Below are 20,060 nucleotides of genomic sequence, written 5' to 3' on the forward strand. Positions count from 1 at the left end.
TTTAAGTTCGCTCTATGTCAGGCCCAAACATGTGTTCCGCAGCAGGCGTGTAAAAACAAGCTACGATTCTAAGCAAAATAACAATCGAAAGGAATGTAGAGTGTGTTCAAGGTTCGCCAGCATTCCTGTGGCGCTTAGAGATTGCTATATGCAAGTCCTGTAACTATATAAAGATGAATGTCTTCAATCATTACGAGTGGTTAAAAACATTCAAAACATAAAGAATAAAGTACGTGGGCTACGAGAGGTGTTTACTTTTATTATTTTCTATGCCGGCAAAGTTTATCCGGCATTTTTTTTTTCGAAGATTTCGAGTGTGCGGATGGTGTCTTGAACGTACAACAAGCATCTTCGCAGAAAGCAGAAAGAATAAAGCAGTACTTACTTATTGAAAATCTAAATATATTGCGTGACCTTCAATTTATTTTGATCGTACGTGCACAGGCAGTTACCGATTTAGTGCTACTGTGAAGTTCTTGCCGTCTCTCTTGGCCTTCCAGGTGTTCTTCGTTATTTTGGCACGTATATCCCCCATGTTGAAACACGCCGTCGTCATGTTCGAGCTAACAGTGTCCGACAGTGCACAAAAATACATGTATGGAGCCATTTCAGCACCGTTTTCTATGCAATTAATTTGAAAGAAAACGCCGGAACTGACAAATTAGTTATTCTGCCTTTACTGAGAAATGTTGCAAGCTACCTAGTATGTACAAATTATTCGGAATATTTGCTTTTTTAATCGAGCGCAGTAAAAAAATTACTAACTGTTTTCTAAAGGAGTGCATTACCGGAAGTCAATTTTCGAGTGGCTGCTGTCTGCTTCAATTTTCGACGTCACACGGCTCCAGTTGAACCTCTAGCGTACATTATAATAACACTATGCATCCTTGCCGCTTAGAATGCCCGAGACTGGAGGAGGCGGAGTTCAAGATGCCCTAGACTAGAAAAGGTGAAGGCGAACGCAACCTGGGCGAAAAACTACACTGGCCTTCTCTACTCTTTGTCTCATTCCGTATCTCCTCTTTTTCGTATCATTCCCCAGCTGCAGGAGTTAATAGGTTCTGAAAGAAAAGAACCCAGGTTTTGAAAAGTTTGGCATGATAATCGTGCTCACAGCTTTGTGCGGTACTTCAGCAGACCGGGACAGCACTTAGGGGACAATTCGCGTATCGACATTATAAGTAGGTTTGGGAACTTCTACAAGTCGCAATTCGCTAATCATTTCACGAAGTTTTGGTGACTTTTCCAACACATATTTGGTATTTTTGTGATGTTGTTACAATATAGTCGTAAATTAAACACTAAAAAAGCCGCCAAAATTTTGTTTCAATACCTTGTACCGGGCTATTATAGCTTAACCATAATGTCAAAAGATGCAGGACATAAAAAAAAAGAAGTGCGATTGTTTCTTCCTTAAGATACCGACAGGTCGAACCGAAAAACAATCTTTTTTTTTGTTGTTATATTATGCACAAAGCCGCATGTATTGCTTTATTTATTTTTGTATGTTTTTCACAAAATAAGTTCCTAAAGCATTTACTGACGAGTTCGCTAGCACTGGTAAAGCATATATAAAAAACTAGATAACATACTTTTTTTTTAAAGTTCCTCAGTTGTTAACATGGAAAAGCGTTTAGACTGGGGCCGCCAAGAAGTGAAGGTTGTCTCACAAACATTACTTCTCAGAGGACAGCAAGCAAACAAACCTCAATCCCATTTATATTTTCCAGAAAGATGAACTAAACGCGTGAGCCAATAGCATAACAAGTTGCGCAAATTTGCTTATTTGGTTTTCCGGAGTCAAAGCCTTAACGGCAACAAGTTTTGATGCAAATCGATGATGTTTTGTTCAGAAAAAAAATCACAAAAACTCGTTTCTTATAAGTACGCTCTAGATGCGATGGGAGCAAGTGAAGTTTAATTAGAAACTGAAGTGAGAGTTCCTGTTGGCAGCAGAAGCAGATGCAAAGCTCAATAGTGCGTGGAAAGTTCTGTATCCAACAAAACATTTTTCTTCCGTACTGAACATACGACCCGATACATTAGAAAAGTGAAAATAAAGCGCTGCAAGCAAACCTCTTTGTAGACAAGCTGTTGCTTGAGGGAAATTTGCATCGCTTGACTGCTTTGCGGCAGTTACGCAAAGGCACGAAAATAACTTGAGAACCACAATGAATCGTGTTCGTTTTTTGCTTGTTTTAGTGGATGTTTTTGTTTTGAAGAAAAAAAAAAGACAAGATGTGTGAAATAAATAAAAACCGCTTTGTGTTCCTTTTTTATATTTGTTTGCCCAACATTTCTACTCGTTACAACATTCTGGAGCTCCTTAGTTGATAAATATATAAGCACTAAGTCTTCACATAATCCTTGAGCTAAAGAGCGGAGGTTACGTAGCAAGAAATTTCCAAGCCCCATATAAAGTACTTTTACGAAAAGCGCAGGTCGTACGCAGACTAATTATTATAATCAAAGAAGTGAGTGCGCAAGTTCGGGACCTAGTCGCAGACAGACTTAGTCAACATTGCGAAAGCGCACTTTTAATGACTTACAATGAGTTACGATGTCCTTGACTGGTTTCTGCAAAGATCTAATGCAGCATTATTTTTTTTTTATCTCGCGTTAATCATGCACATTTGAAAATAACTATTCAAAACCGATTTATAAAAAACAATAAAAAGAAAATAAATCGTTAGCGTTAGCCCTGGTATTTGAGGTTCGGCACAAACCTGAGATAAAAAAAAATGCAGAAAAGCGTCAATAGCACGTTCCGATTGAGCTTCAACGGCAGTTTCGGTAGCCATGAACTCGTAATACTTAGAAAAGTGAAGATCTCATAGAGTTGGCTGTATAAGTGTCCAAGCTGGGGTTACGTTACACACCGAGATACGGCTTAAGGGCCATAGGATAGGCGGCCATCTTAAAGAACATGATGGACTAGGACACGTTCACGCAGTGTCGTTTTCTTACGTACTTTTTGTTACCGCAACTTACGTCCTTTTACGCTTTGAATCGGCGCGACTTAGGTGCTTTGAGCCAGTGACAAATGCGTCTTGTGCGCGTAAATAGTGGGCTCTCTCTTTTTGCCCCCAATTTCCACCTACAACACCTACTCACATACACCTAGGTGCTTTGTATGGGACGAGGCAACCAGTTCAATGTGTAGGTTCGCACCCGACATATAAAGAACGTCCGCCTAGGTGACTCATGACATAACGTCCGAAAACGTAAGCAAACGCTCTTGGGCGGATTGACCTTAAGACCTGCCAGTGGAGTGAATGAAAAGAAAGGGCTCGAAACAACATCTACAACTTAGTTACAATATTTATTTTTCCACGCCTTATATACTTCGTTTCAGCTTCGGTCCGAGCGCAGCCGATGTTATGAGGCAAAGGGCCAATCAAACAGCACAAAAAGCGCACCGTCATGGCGTGCTCTCTGCGCTTGACTAGCCGGCGGAGGTGCGCGCACAGAGAGACGGCGAATAGCAGCTGGTCCTATCAACTGCTGAGAGCACGCCATGACGTTGTGCCTCTTTCGCTGTTTGATTGGCCCTTCGGCTCATAACATTGGCCGCGCTCGGACCGAAGCTGAAACGAAGTATAGTACATACACATTCCGAACTTGTCATTGACACAAGCGTACATGCACTTCGAATCTTATCGCTAATGTTAGAGGCCATAACCATCATTATCATTATCTGTTTTGATGATGTTGATGATGATTATGATTATGGGTCATCCTCGTAATAGCTTTTGCGGACAAATCTTGTGAAAAGCAGAACATTCCTGTAGACAATTATTGAATTAGATAAGAAAGGATATATACACAAAAATTCGTTTCTTTTTTTGCTTTGTGCTTTAGTAGTAAAGTTATACTTCAAAACGTCTTTGCAAATTATCGATCATGTCATAAGTGGGCCCGGAGTCACATTCTGTTCGATTTCGGGTATTTATTTTGTATACGTTTTAGAAGCCCATTTCACTTAAAAGATATGTATTTTATTTTTAGAACGGCCTTTAAAAAATTATACAATAGTAACGCTGTATGGAAAGTATGGTCATTGACCACTGAAGGAACGCAAGGTGCACCAACATTAATCACTGTTCTTGCGTAGCGATTGGTTCTTTAAAGTTCTGATTGCCTGTTACCTTAATCGCAGTGCCTGCAGACGCGATACTAGGATGTCGAAGACATAGCGTACCTAACGTTCCTTGAACTGCCAGTGAATAAAAACAAAATTCTTATATATTTCGGAGTACATTTTCCATCATATGTCGATTAACGAGCATCACTGGGGTTTGATTTCGGTCCCCCCGAGATTGAGAGCGAGATCGAATTCGCCTCTCGCAGAGCAAGCGAAGATAGCCTTCGTAGACGACTCGTCTACTAACGCGAGCGAAGAACGCTGTCTTTTTGCTACGAAGTGTCATTTGCAAACGAATATAAAACAAGAAAGCACCGTACGTCGTCTGCTAACGGACAGAAAAAAAAAAAAGTTTATCGTCTGCTACGAAACGAGCGCCGCAGCAAAGTGAGATCCAACGCGGGCTCGAATTGAAATCGACTGCTATTTCACGTTGGAAGCAATGGACCTTTTTCACATAGAGACGACACGCCACACTAAACTTTGAAAACACCCATAATCGTGTAAAAACTTTCTTGGACGCGTTTGGATAAAGTCTGTTTGTTGGACGCGTTTAAACAAAGGGCTCCTTATCGACGACCGCGAGACTTCTGTTGAATGTGAGCGACCGCCTTCATTCTGGACATTGTGTTCGCGTTGTTCTGTGCTGCCCGAATCGAATTATGAATCTATCACGGATTATGCGTCTATCACGGATTACATTATATCGCTGTTTTAGTTGCAAGTACTCTGCAAGCATGTTTTTTATAGTAGTCGTTCTTCCGTCTCAATAGATCATTTTACTGTTTACAAACATAAACTGCCGCTTGCGTCCCAGGCGACTCTCGGTCACTCCGCATATGCAAGCCTGCCAAGTTTGCTTACGTCACCAGTGCTAGAAAGCATAAATGCTGCACGAAATGTAATGTTGGAGATTTAACTAGGGCCTTAGATTGTACAACTCAAAGCGGTCATGAAACGTTTTTGGGTTAGAATGTTCATGACGTTACAGGGGCGTATACTAGTCCGAGACTGACCCAACTATACTCGCACGGGCCGCCAGTGATTCAGAAGCGTCTTCGTCGTGGTGAAATTGCCAAAATAAAAGGGAACTATTTCTTTCAGTCTTGACTTCGCAAAGCTTGATGACATATTTGTGGGATCGAAACCAACCGCCAGATGACAGTCGAGCGCGGTTCATCGATTGGACACAAAAATTGCGTGAGCACTCGAGCTTCACCTTGGAACAATCAATGCTTCGGCGGACGCTGGGGTAGAGACTAGTTTCCAACCACTGCGGTGATGAGAATAACCGGACTTTAATAATATCCTTGTTACACGCGACGTTAACTGCACGCGTTTTCTACTTTGCCGACCCCAGCGCGCGGCTATGATCATTGTTGTAGGCGTTACCCAAAAAAAGTAATTAAATACGTTACTCGTTACTTGCAAATAAATGTAACGCGTTACCGTCCGTTACCTCAAAACGTTAACTCAAAAAAAAAAAAGGGACGCTTTACCGTTACTGATAAAAAGTAACGCACGTTACTTTTCAGCTACGTTTTTATTTATGAATGAACACGTTTTACCGTTTCAGCGGTGCAGGTATGCATCAGCGCCATATCTCAATAAACGTTATATTCGCGCAGAAATTGAACTTAATTACTTCGTTTTTTGTACGGTTTTACCTAAAATCTCGCGAGAGAGAACGCGATGGAAAGACGAAAACTCAAACATTTATTTGACTTGGCGCCTAGAAGTACAAAAAATATTGAAGTGTAATTTTTGTTAAGTATTTGGAAGAAGAAGTTACGTAACTACGTTACACGTTACTTAAAATAAGTAACGTAAGTATGTTATCCGTCACTGTGTTGAAAAAGAAAACTAGTACGTTACTACGTTACTCAAAAAATGAAAGGAGCTTACAGTTCTTTCTAAGACTGAATTAGAGCGCAGCTCTTGACGAGGAAAAGGGGAGGGTAGGGAGGGTATGCCCTCCTCCCCTCCGTACCCTCCCCTCCTCCTCTCCTTTTCCCCTCCAATTTAGCGGGAAATTGTTTCGATAAATTCAGCGGGAAAACCGTTTCGCTAAATTTAGCTGGGAAAATATTTTCGCTAAATTTAGCGAGAAGGATTTCTGCTATGTTAAGCAGGGAATTGTTACAGCTAAATGAGCGAAAAATGTCCCGCCAAATTAAGCGGGAAACTTTTCACGCTAAATTTAGTGGGGAACGTTTCCTATAATGCAACACGCGGTTACGCCCGGTTGCTTTATTCACATAATGCAACGGGCGCGGTTACGCCGACGCCGACGGCGACGCCACTCAAGCCACAAACGGACTCCAAAAACTGCGCTCTAAAAGTGACTCGTTACCGGTAACGCCGTTACTTGTAACACATTGTAGGCGCCTGGCCACGTGGCCGCTTGTTCTGGCTCCGAGTTGAGGGGATCAACGACGCTCATCTTTCTCGAATTTATTTGCCGAACGCCATTGCTTAGAAAGAAAAGCTAAGGCAAGTTGAGTCGGTTATTAACGTTAGGGAGTGATTATCATGGCCCTTTAAAGTCTTGGAGGACGCAAGTTGGTTTACAAGAACGTCAAAGACTGCGGCATCGCCTGTCGTCGTTTGTCTTGAAAAAAGTCTATGGATGATTGCAAGCATGGCGCCTCACTGGTGCCCCATGCTTGCAAGCATGTGCAACGTGCGCGGGAACGTAGATTTGGGCTTTGGGTCGAGTAGCCGTCAGGTAATGCCACTCCATCTTCTCTGGGCTAATAGTTGTTTTTTCTTCATTTTACATTTGTAAAGTTGAGAATATACATTAGGAATAGCCTTTCTAATCTTGCGAAAACAACTCTTGCGCGCGCTGCTACAACTGACTACATCGGATTCCTACATAGCCTTTCAATATAAGCTTCTAAGTTATTTTCTTTCCGTGGAAAGAAAAAAAAATTCGCGAGATTTGTGATGGTTGTTTCTGTTGATTGCTTCCACTTTTTGCTACTTCTTTTTGGGCTGGTTACGAGGTCAGTGTAAGCGTTTCCCAAAGGGGGATGTGCATGGCGTTTCCTAAGGCTCATGCTGAAGCATTCTTTGAGAATACGCCAATGGATCTTGCTGTATTTTTTTTTTCACCTCTTTTTAGTGCTCTGCCTGTCAGAATACGTCGACGCCATTATATACGGTCATCTATATTACTGATAGAGAGAACCACATCCATACCACTCGCGGTTAAAACAGCATCCATATCACTCCTGGAGGGAACCGCATCTATTGTTTTAATTTTTAACTGCACACATACATCACAGCCCACGCATAGCTATTTCAGAAACCCAGAGAAAAGAAAAACTGGCGACATCAGAGCGGCATCTGAGCACGCCCGCGTTCCACCGCGCCGCGGTGCGTCCTCCTCTCCGGCAACGCACCAGCTGTGCGAGTGACTTTGACGAAAGCGAGAGGGCTCGTTTTCATGAAAACCAGGCGGTTTCTGTCAGTTTGTCAGCGGAGGGTATAGATGGAGATGTTGACGCGCTCTGACGTCAGCGCTTTTGACCGATGAAGCGTCGCATGCGTCACCCCTCTACCCCTTCTTCTCTCTCTTCATAGCGTTCGCAAACATAAGGCACCGCTGTGTCATCACGAAACGAGTGTTCTAAGCCTCACGCATTAAGAGCAGTAATTTATGGCCCTCGAAACATAAACAACTATTTTTTAATACAATTAGAAACAAACTCCTTTATTATTGAGTACTATCAAGGAATGCCTCTTGTGGTGTGAACGACTTGTGTTGTCGTCAATACATACTCTCTCTCTATTTTTTGGCGTTTTTAGTGCGTAATGAACCAATTAGCCCAACTGACCGTTTTGTTTGTATGTCTCTTGTTTTATTGTAAAATAAGATGCAAACTGCACTATGCGTTGGATTTAGATTTTAATGCTGTTCAGTAGGAAAATAACTTGTGAATCTAGTTTGTCAATTTGTGACAGTGCAAAATATAATTTCAATGAAAATGTAATCGCGCTATAACCGAAAGCGACCCGTAAACCACGACAAAAGTAAATGAACCGTCGATACAAAAATTGCAGTACAACGCAATTGTAGGCGTTTAAGGACTCGCAATTCTGAAGTGTGTGAAAGGAACAAATGTGACTTCGCAGTAGTTCTGCAGCCACGGCACTGTTAACCACGCGAAAATGAACCTCAACAATGCAATGGTGTGATCAAAGTCATGAATATAAAAAAATTAACAAACCTTACAGTCCAGAAACTGTCATAGCATCGGCAAAATAATGGACGCAAAAGAATGCGGATACCTGTATCCAAACAATTCAAAATGGAGAAAACATTTCCCGCAATCGTCGAAAATATCAAAACAAGTCTCTTTTTTTTCTTTTTTAGCGGAACAAATTTAATTTTACAGCCTTTCGTAAACATCTACGTCTTCCGCTTCCATAAAAAATGACCCCCAAAACACATCTGCAGACGAAAACACATCGGCCTTGGAAGTGTTTTGAGTGCGTCCTTCAATCACTTTGAATGGACTGGGGAAAGCAAACCAAACGTGTCGAAATGTCCCGGCATCAAAAATAACCAAACATTACGCCACGACTATAAGGAGGGCTCAAAATAAAGTATAAAAGAAAAGCCAAGGCGCCTTCCGTAATTTCACGGTCACCAAGCACGGGGACCGCAAAGTTGAAAAATTCCTTGCCGTATTCGGGTATTAAAAGCACGCGAAACTTGCAATCGTTTTTACGATAACGAAATACGGACATTGAAGACAAACAGACAACACAGGCTTTCGCTCCTCTTCCGTTATCGTAAAGTAGAAACCAACACGCCCAACCATCTGCACGTTGCAATCTTGCTTGAGCAAAGAGAGGAACCCGGATTACTTAGATAGAGGAGCAGCAGTGTAACGTACAGTCCCGCTCACATCTATTTGACTAAAACACACCAACACGACGGAAAGAGCAAAATACATGCGAATATCCACCCGTTATTTGCCTCGAGTGATGCATCGCACCCTGGCAGACGGTGTCCTCTCTGGGATTATTAACGGTAACAAAGGTTGACGGCAGAAATATTGCGAACATTTCTCCGGGTTGTAAATGTAGCAACTGCCATAATGTGACGCGTCATGACGTGCGCATTTGACGTGCCCATTTGCGTGACGGACAAATTTGCTTTTAATTATAGGTCTCTTTGCCATGTTCCTAGGGGTTTTCTTTAATTTCACGCTTCATCAAACGTTGTCTCTCAGAATTGGGACTTCAGTTTCCGATGGTAACCGGCAGCCTTCCGAAGTTCGCGCGTTTTTGTCATATTTTTCACGCCTATTCCTTAATATTTCCTCGTTTGTTCCCCTGTTTTCCGAATAAAGCATTAATTGCAAGACAGTGAAATCAATGTCAAAGTGACATCGCTTCATAGCAGGACCGTACGGGGTAAACGGAGAACAACTACGCCTTCGCCTCTCCCGGCACATTCGGAGAGAAGACAAAGGCAAGCGACGAACAGCCAACGCACTTATGAATGCGTTATCGCCCGTTGGTCAGGACGCGAGGCAACGCAATAAGCTCTCTGACGCACGTATGTGCACCAAGACGACCATATTTGTCGATGTGTGCGCTTGCACTAATACTGGAGTTATTAGTGCCGACGTGCAAGTCGAAAACATCAAAAACGGGTAGCCTCCCAGACACTTGGGAAAAGAAGTGCTCGATCCTAATACCGCTAAACACCGCAGCCTCAATAGCCATCCGGTTATTCAATGGGAAGTACTGGTGGAAGTACTTCGCCAATGAATTGCCTGCTACCAAAACTAGAGGCATATTGGGGGTGCGGCCATGCCAGCTTACCACGGGACAGAATCCATTCGATACGATCAAAGCTAAAATACAAAGAGTAGCACAAGATACGGAAAATGTATTGCTAAAATTACAAGGAAATGCTAAAAAAAAACGCTTCAAAGAGTGCGAAAATCAGTCAAAATAGCTTGTGTGACCGGAGCCAACGGCAGGGCGGCCAGAAGGGAATGGTACGTGCAGTACAGGGCGGGACCCGACCACGGAAGACTACAGGCGGCAGACGCACATGTCATAAACATAAAGGCCGACGCCGTAGGTAACGGGGATGATACGTTACCTACGGCGTCATAGGAGCCACAGATGCCTCCCTCGTCTGACGGGCATCGGAAGAAGCACTCCCTTTAATAATTCTGTCACCGTCAAAATTCAGCAGCGCGAGCAGCGCCATTAGGTAGAAACAAATCGAATCCTTAGGCCCGACTGCTTAGTTTTAAATCGCTTGCAAAAGCATCTTGTTTTAAAAAGAAAAGACAACCAATATAGCTTTTAGATGGTGATTTGTCCTCTTTTTTTTTTGTCTCCTCGTCTCTGGGATTTTTCGTTATGGTAAATCAACTGCTCCCCTGCGCAAGCACTTTTGTATGAAGCATACGTAAGTTTTCCTGTTAGATATTTATAAATAATGACCGGTGCTTGCGTACAGTGATGTATTACAGGTTAAACAAAATTTTGATGTACGATACAATTTTTTTAATGACTAGTAATTACGAATTTAGAGTGGTCTGCTAGAGTGGAGATACCAAACGAAACTGCCCCCTCACCGCGGTGGCGCACCTGGTGGAAGAATTTGACCATGCACGAAACATTAGCCAAAGTTATGAGAGCAGTAGCGTATTGAAGGACTCTAGTGATGGTCAAACAGATACCCACTCCGCTTCAAGGTCTCAATTTTGATTGGGATATCCCATAATAGCCATGGAAAGTGACGAGTATATAATACCGTAGTTAGAAGATGCAAGGAAACATCACAAACTTTCTTTCGGCGTACTCTGCTAAAGGCACTAACATGAAAATGTCAACTGAAAAACAACGAACATCGCAATGTTCCCCGGGAATATTCTAGATGGCAGCAATAAAATATCAATAAGCAGTAAATAAACTTATGGACGCGTATAGTTTTTATTCCATATATTTAAAGAATATGTTGCATTAAATCATATAGGCCATATTAAGAAAACTATATGTTTGTGCTTTCCTTCACAAAAAGATCGTACGTAAGGTTCTCGAGAATTGTAATTGCCTGAGAACCATCCAACGTAAATCAATTGGAACTTTTATATTTCCTTGAGAGCTTTTTATTCCACAAACTGTCCCAGAAAGTTGGTCATGCTCCGCCCAAGATTTGTGTTTATGGTGACCACAGTGAAGCAAAAAATTGAGCCGCCATCTTGGCATCTTGAGCCTTGGAGTTTCGGTACTCTGGGAACATTCAGTGATTCGCTAAAGGGTGGCGCTTTTATCGTATTTAGCTAGGTCACGGTGGACGCTAGCGACCCAGGTTTGAAGGGTGAGTTTCCCAACTGAGTGTTTTAGTAGCGTTGATTTCAGCAGTGCATGAACTGGCGCTTTCGATTCAACCCGATATTGCACGACCGCTGCACTGGCGCGTGCAGTTCATCCTAGTTTTGAACGAGTTCAGTTCCAGTTCCACAAATGCTTGCACCGGCTCGGAAGCCAGTTCAGCGTTCGTGCAGTAGCAGACGAGGAAAGCAGACTGCTGTTCTCTTTCTTGCTCGCTGCGCTCGCTCATTTGAAGCATGTTTGTTATAGCCAATAACGTTGAAACTGGTCTATCCACTCGTGTTTGAAAATGATGCACCCGTACTGGACGGAAGCGGTATGGTGTACATAATAGTGAGTAGAAATTAGCTCGAATAACTGTAGCAGTCCGTCGGCGTGACTGCTAAAGCTGCGGACGAAGTTTTGCGAGCTGTTGTCGTGACATCAACAGCCCGCCGAACTCCGTCCTTCGTGTGAATACCCTTTTAAAAGGGTATTCACACGATGGAGAACTGCACAGACAGATGTAGTGACGTCAACAGCCCGCGAAACTCCGTCCTTCAAGTGGATACCCCTTTAGAAGTGTAGTCACACGCTGGAGAAATTCGCAAAAAGATGAAGTGACGTCAACAACCCGCGAAACTACGTTCTTCGAGTGAATACCCCCTGTAAAAGGGTATTCACACGATGGAGAAATTCGCTAACAGAAGTGACGTGAACAGCCCGCGAAACTTCGTCCGCAGCTCTAGCAGTCATGTGGACGGCGAGTAGTGGCGGGGAGCCGTGAGGGATATCAGTGCTTCCAGACGAATTTTGCGGTCCCACTCTCGAGGGTAGGAAAATGGAGGCGCACATGAGGCGGAGGTATGCCGTCGTGGCAGTATCGCTGCTAGAAACGGACGACTACGACGACAGTCTACCTACAAAAAAAAAGCTGCCGGGTGAAAGGTTGCATCCAGAACAAAGAACTTGTAATACGGAACCAGTTGCACAAAGAGCTTCTTGAAAACGACACCACCAGTATCGTAGACTCCTCCGGGTACCCTTTGACGACTTCGGCGAACTACTGGCCCGCATCTGTCCTCGAATACAAAAGCAGACAGCAAACATGAGGCGACCTGTGAGGTTAGGATAGTGTTTGTAATGTCAGCAGCCGCAGAGCGTAAATAATGAAATGAGCAAAGACGTCGCCCAATCACTATGTATGGTGCAAATTACGGGAACCCCGCGAGCATTGCTCTCGCAATATTTTTCTATATCGACGCCTTGATGTTTTTCTTTTAGTAGAAACCACTGCTTTCGTCCACAACGCCGGGAAGCGTATTTGTAAACAGTAGGCGATACGCTGCATTGCAACACCACTCGCGCCGAATTTCCTGCTCCTCGAAGAGTACGCTGCGTTGTTACACATAGCAACAGGCGCCTGCTGCGCCGGCCGGCGGTTGGGCTTTGCGCGTGTAGCACTGGCAGAGCCGTATAGAGTAACTCATGTTTACAAACAAACAGGAGCGCCCTCAGTGGACGCCACCGGCGCCGCGCATGCGCGATAGAGTGAGGACAAAAAGCCCACCGCCCCCATAAACAAACAATTGAATTGCGATGTCGTCGGCGTCGGTATGAATCCCTGCGCTCCTTTTCGCGTTGGAATTGTTGATTCTACGTCTTCCTGGGCAATGTCTGACCATTGGAGCGGCCTCAGCGAAATTACCAAGGATCGTTACATCGCAAAACTTCGCGTAAATAATATGACGTGCGGTGATTCATTACGCGTGGACGCGTCAAAATGGACGCTAAAGCCTGATTCGCATGATAAGATACCACTCGCAATTTTCAGTCGCGACATCGCTCGGGCTGCAAAAGTGAGAACCGTAACTGAGATTGTCGACGTCGATACTGAAAATTGAAAGCAGAATCGGACCAAGTGAATCAGGAATAACAAGTTGACAATGACCACTGGAAACAATGATCAACATCTTCTTGTATCTACTGTTTACACCGAGCCTGCTTAACCCAACCAAACTTCAAACTTAAGTCTTTTTGGGCCTGCACTTACTTCTGATTGCAATTACCGAGCGAACGTTTGGTCTACGACCGGTGTCGTCTTAAAGAGCAGGCGGCAAGAGCAGACGGCAGTTCGAACGATCAAGTGGCCCTTTGAACTTGGAGACGAACTGAACGGAGTCCGCAGGTGGTCCGTACAACTTGACGGTTTTCCCGCGTTCATGATGGAACGAAACAAATGAATCTGAGGACGACAAGTATCCATGAATTCAACCCAAAGTACTTCCCGCCCAGGCAATCTCGTTCCGACGGCGTCCGGTTATCCGTTCCCACGGCACATATCCACGTTCTCGGACGAACCGAGCCCATGAAAGGCGACCTTCAAACCTTTCTCTATTCTTTTGGTACAGCCCCAGTCGCAGTGTTTTGACGAGAGGGCAGGTTTTTGTCTGGTTTATTTCGAAACAACGCAAGTATGCGCGTTTGGCATGGTGACTTCCGCCCACACTGCCCCAGAGCGGAAGTGCGCTGGAAGCGCCACCATAGCACCGTGACGCAGCAAATTTGAGCTCGTGTATTTGTAGAACGCTTGGTGAACAATTTGTAACAATATGGCGAAAATAAAAGTACGTTATTTGCCTAAATTTGTTAAATTACCTTGGGTGCGTTAATTAACATCACTTTGACCAACCTCCGTCCACGAATACTTCTCTGGCGTAGGCAATGACCTTAACTTACATCCTCCAATCACAATTTGTGAGTAAGGACACTAAAGTTTAAATATTTTACTCGTCGTAACTGAAAGGGCAATGCGAGTGGCGTTGTCCTTCCGGCGCCATTCAAAATGCCCAAGTTACGAAGTTACGTTTCACAAGTTATAAAATGCACTCAATCTTCCCTTTGATTACGGTCGGAGCCGTGGCCACGGCTGCGGCCACGACAGAGAGTGGACGGTGGGAACTGCGAACTCGGCTCCATGGGATTTTCCACCCTTACCCCGAACGCGTACTCCATGTTCGTAGTTTTGCCTCATGTTTCAGGAAACTTTTTTCGTCGATGTCACTTTCTCTGGCACAGTAAACGCACTCAGCGCCTTGAAACTCCCTATTTCCATTAAATCTCTAACAATTAATTATTCATATACTTTCAGCCTCATCCTGAAACCACGAATAACTGCGCCGTGGTACGCGTCTCCTTCAAGGTCATTTCAGTTATTTTTACTTCGCAGGTTCATCACGGGGGAAAATGTGGCGCTGGTAGCGGCGCCGCTTTCGACTTTCCACCCCGGGTCCCACCCGCTCCTTCTTTTGACCAAACTCTCTCTATACACGTTTGCAAGTGCGGTCTCTGAGCACCTTCACCTTGGTGCCGGCTGCTGGGGCACCATTGAGTTATTGACAACAAACGCTGCAGGTTCAGGTGGCGCTAGTGAGCTGTTGCATTTTGAAGCAAACAGCAACCAGTCTAAATCTGACTTCCGGTAATTCATTCGTAGTAGAAAACGCAACGGCGTTTTCTCTTCGCGCCTAATATAAGAGCAAATATTGCTTAGTGTTTTGACAGAAAAAAAAGTGTGGAATCTTTAACAATCGAATCTACAAAAATATGTCATTTAGAGCTTTTTTTTTTATTTTTTTGAATTCATGGCGTCGAGCTTTCCGCTAAAATAGCCCAACACATAAGTACAATACGTGTTGGAGTTGGAGACTGCTATTATAGGGCACGTATTTATGTATATAGCCAATGCTATGAAGCAGACATAGTAAATCAGCTTGACAAAACACCAAAAGGATGCTAACCTATGCCAAATCAAACAATGAATACAAACAACAAGAACGAAGCATGGAGGTATGGAGCTAAGAACACTTACTGGACTAGTAACAAACTACGCATGAATAATCAAAATAACACAGTAACCGAGTGTTGTTGCTCTGAAATAAATACTCTTTCCATGAATTTATAGCTTGAATTGACATATCATGCTAAACAACGTGAACCTGGGCCTCGATTTTCGCTAACTTAAACATCGCTCAGCACTAAAAAAAATATTAACTAAATAAATAAAACGTTTCCTATGTGAATAAGCCTACATATTACCCGTTAGGAGTAAATAAATTACCTGATATTTATTATTCCCTGGGGGAGAGAAAAATATGATGTACGTTTTTCTCTAGGAATACACAGGAAGACTCGCAAAGTAGACTGGTTGCTGTCTGCTTCAATTTGCAAAGTCCCGTAGCCACTAGCATCAGCTGAGCCTCTAGCGTTTATTGTAATAACTATATGTGGACACCGAGCTAATCCGATTACGACGCCTTAGGAAGGTGTCGCAATCGGATTATGGCCCCGCTGAAGCACACCCCAAGCGAACCCTGAGGCCGTACGTGCAAATGTGTCTGGCTCTGATAACTAGGACGCGTTTTAAGCAACACCCCCGCCCCCCCCCCCCCCCCCCCCTGTCCCGTTTTTCTTGACGTTGCACGTGTCTACAATTGAGGAGTGTGAATGAGACTGCCGCCGCAAAGCTTACGTAAAATCCAGGCTTACGTGAAAACCAGACTTGAACGTAACAAGTTACAATTAAGTAATTGATTACTTGTAATCAATTACATTTAATTGTAGCTTCTTAACGCTTCAATTACTTTTTGTGCGGTAACGTTCGCTGTAGTTCATTTACTATTTTCCTGTAATCAATTACAATTTACAAGTAATAAATAATATGTTTCCGAAAGAGCTAAAATTATTTAGCTCTTTTTTTTAACGTAAAAATCGTTCTGTCTGCTGGCGCATCTATGTTGCGCAATGGTTGGACCCTTTTTTCTTTACGCCATAAACAACTAAAATAATATACCAAGACACCAGAAGGACTAATATATCAATTTGCTCGGCGACGTTTTCACTGCCGAGATATCGAGAGTGCCTCGTTTCCTGTGCACAGGCAGTTATGATGCTGGTTCACCGAGACGTACACGACTGTGTTCCGAACTGAGCTCATCTAAACACGACAAAGACCCCCACCCTTTCCATCTCCAAAGGGTTCACCAGTGTGTGCTTTTAAGGAACGTACAAAGTACAAAAAGTTACCCTGGCCATGATTTGTTTTTGTTTTGTTATTAGATTGAGGCTTCTACTATACTTTGTCTCATCCCACGATGGACTAAAGGCCAAAGCCACGGACCGCCAGGTTCAATCACGTTCCACGCTATACTATGAGGCGCTTAATATTGGTTAGAAGTGGACGAATAATGCTCAAATCCAAAAGCGCCGCATCATTTCTATCGCTCTGACGCTGCAGAAAGCCTCTATGTCGTGGCTTTCTTTGCGATGTAAAATTGTTGAGTCACTCAGTGCTCCTCGATTCGAACCAGTGTCCACCCGTTCCCTTATCAGTGATCCGAGACGGGGGCACCGATACGTGCATGAAAGCGAAATATTGCGCAATATCTAAGTGGCCCGTGATTGTATCTGGCGGTCCGTAGCTTTTCCTTTTAGTCCATCGTAGGCTGAGACGAAGTATAGTCCAACATGTGGTTGTTTATTTATCTTTTTCTCCGTATATATATATATACACCGGATGTTTTTGCAAAGACTTTCAAAAATCCTAAAAATTAGGGCGATTGAAAAAAGAAGAAACTCTCTTCGGGAACAAACTACCAGGCACGGCGGACGTCAGGAATTGACAAAAACCTACTAATTATCCAGATAATTAATTAAAACTTGTTAATTCACTTTTTTAATTAGTGCAAATAGACATATTCCAATTAGAAAGTTGCTGAGCGTTATCTAAAACTACTATATCAGTCATTTTCACAAACACTTTGAGCGCTTGAGAAGAGTAGTAGCGCACTAAAATTACCACTCGTGGAGCAGGTACAAGGCTGGGGCTAGATAAGAGGCTGAAAAATCGCGCGGGCGCCTTACCGCAACCGCTAGCCTTGTACCTGCTCCACGAGTGGTAACTTTAGTGCGCTACTACTCGTCTCACGCGCTCAAAGTCTTTCTGAAAATGACTGATTTAGTCGTTTTCGATAACGCTCAGCAACTTTCTAATTGGAACCATATGTCTATTTCCCCTAATTAAAAAGTTAATTAACAAGTTTTAATTACTTATCTGGCTAATTAGTAGGTTTTTGGCAATTCCTGACGTCCGCTGTGGCTGGTAGTTTGTTCCCGAAGAGAGTTTCTTCTTTTTTGAATCGCCCTAATTTTAGGATTTTTGAAAGTCTTCTCAAAAACACCCGGTATATATATATATATTTATATATTTATATTTATATACATTTATTACTTACGGAAGTTACAAATTCTATTAGCAACAGCTTGAAGCCCGACTTACAAAACGGCTTTAAGCAAGGTAGGATAATCCTCCTCACTATCCTTCCCTTTCCCCTTTCTCCCAGGCGGCGGGGGAATCTTTTTGTTGTTGCATCTTGATACTAAATAAGCCGGGATCAGCTCTCGGTTTATCCAGTCCCAAGATACAGAAACAAAAGGAGTTTCCCGCCGTCAAGATAGCAGTGGGAGAGGGGGAGAAGGAAAGGGCGGTGAAGGTGATTCTGATAAGGTAGGTTGTCCCTTAACCAGGTGTGTATGACAAAATAAACAAAACGTAAACATTTTGAACCTAAATGTATGCATTGTTTATTTCGGAACAACAAATTAAAATGTAATGTGAAAAGTAATCAGTCACTTAGTGGTCATTTTTCGATTACTTTTGTGATTCAGTAATTGATGTAATTGTAAATGTAATAGTAATTGGTTACTTTTTTTTCAGTAACGCGTGCAATACTGGTTAAAACGCGACCCAGTGATTTGAGTTCCTGGATAGGCTCGACGACGTATCACGCGCCCCGCCGTATTTTCCTCCGCTTTTGCCACCTCCTCCTCCTTTCCCGTTTTCCAAGAAAGGACGAGAGGGAACGCGCCGCGCGCCACCAACGCGTGGCGCCGCTATTCGCTGAATTCAGTCACGTGACAAGCAGAAACCCGGGCCGTGGAGGGAAGCCGGCGCTACGGGGATGAACGCACAACTCTGGATCCCGTAGGGAGCCTATACAGAAACTCTACCAGGGATGCACGCGCAACGCCCACTGCCGGGTGGCGCAGCTACCGTCCGTTGCTAAGCGTGAACACATAGCGTCCTACTCGAGAAGCAGCCAATCCGGCGCGAGCGGCGTTGCCATGCCGCGTATCACCTACCCTTTACAAATACGCCGCCGGTAACCCCTCAACGAGAGAGATGAAAAGGAACTTGACGTCGTCATTTAACTTCGCCATTTCACGTGGGACTAATGGCGCAGGCGATTCAAAAGGGCGCGAAAAGGGCGCGGAGGCCCCCGTGGCCAGACAAAGCAAAAGAGTATCGCTAAAACCAGGGAAACGCGATATCCCGTATCAACGACACACTGGACCGGCTGCGTCACTTCCGATACTTTTCGTCAATGGACCTGAAGAGTGGCTACTGGCAGATCGAAGTCGACAAACTGGACCGAGAGAAGACTGTCTTCGTCACGCTTGATAGACTGCACGAGTTCAAGGTGATTTCCTTCGGACGGTGCACGGCGCCAGCAACTTTTCAGCGTGTCATGGACACCGTGCTTGCAGGCCTTAATTGCCAGAGTTGCCTCGTTTACCTCGACGACGTGGACGTATTCTCGGCGAACTTCGACGAGCACTTGCGACGCTTTAAGCCGTTCTTGAGGCAATTAGGACCGCCGGACTCACCTTTAATCCAACGAAGTGCCGGTTCGCCTACGGCAAACTGCAGTTCCTAGGCCACGTTGTGAGCAACGAAGGTGTTCGCCCTGACTCTGAGAAGACGCGCGCCGTAGCGGCATTTCCACCGCCCACCGACATGAAGGCCGTCCGAAGATCCCTGGGAATTTGAGCGTACTACAGGCGGTTCCTTGAGGATTTCGCCAAGATTCCTTGGCCTCTCTAGCACCCCATAAAAGACACCGTGAACTTCGAATGGGGAGAAGAAGAGCAACAGGCATTCAACGAGCTGAAGCGACGACTCTAGTCCACATCGACCACTCAGCCGAAACTGAAGTTCACGCGGACGCCAGCCACCCTGCCCCTGGAAGGCCACCCGCAAGTCCTATTCCCTTCGGCTGTGGAGTCTTTCACCCGCTAGCTCACAAACCTGGGACCCTTTTCGGCTCTGGAGGAGTTCGGCTCGCCCCACTTTGTGTGGATCCCTGGTTGTTGCATTCGGCGGTGGTCGGGGCACCCGCTGAATGCGTGATCATGGAGGACGGCAGGGAAAGTCCCCTTAGGTTAGGTTAGCTTAGGTTAGTTTAGGTTGGGATAGGTTAAAAGTGCAATCTCAAATTATATAATGTGCAAAGTGATGTAAAGTAGTAATTTGACGGTGTTCTTTAAGTACATAGTTGATTGGTTAACAGCTGCATGATCATCAACTGCAAAGAACCTATTTTTCCCCGCGACAATATTGCGCGGAACTAACGTAAGCCTGCGGCAAGTTCCGCCGACGACGCGGCACGTGAGCCGAGTAACGTAATCCGAAGCTCCCAGGAGCCGTCCGAGTCGAACGGAAAAA

The sequence above is a fragment of the Ixodes scapularis genome, unplaced genomic scaffold (assembly GCF_016920785.2).
Source record: "Ixodes scapularis isolate PalLabHiFi unplaced genomic scaffold, ASM1692078v2 PGA_scaffold5__190_contigs__length_132052651, whole genome shotgun sequence".
Classification (NCBI taxonomy): domain Eukaryota; kingdom Metazoa; phylum Arthropoda; class Arachnida; order Ixodida; family Ixodidae; genus Ixodes; species Ixodes scapularis.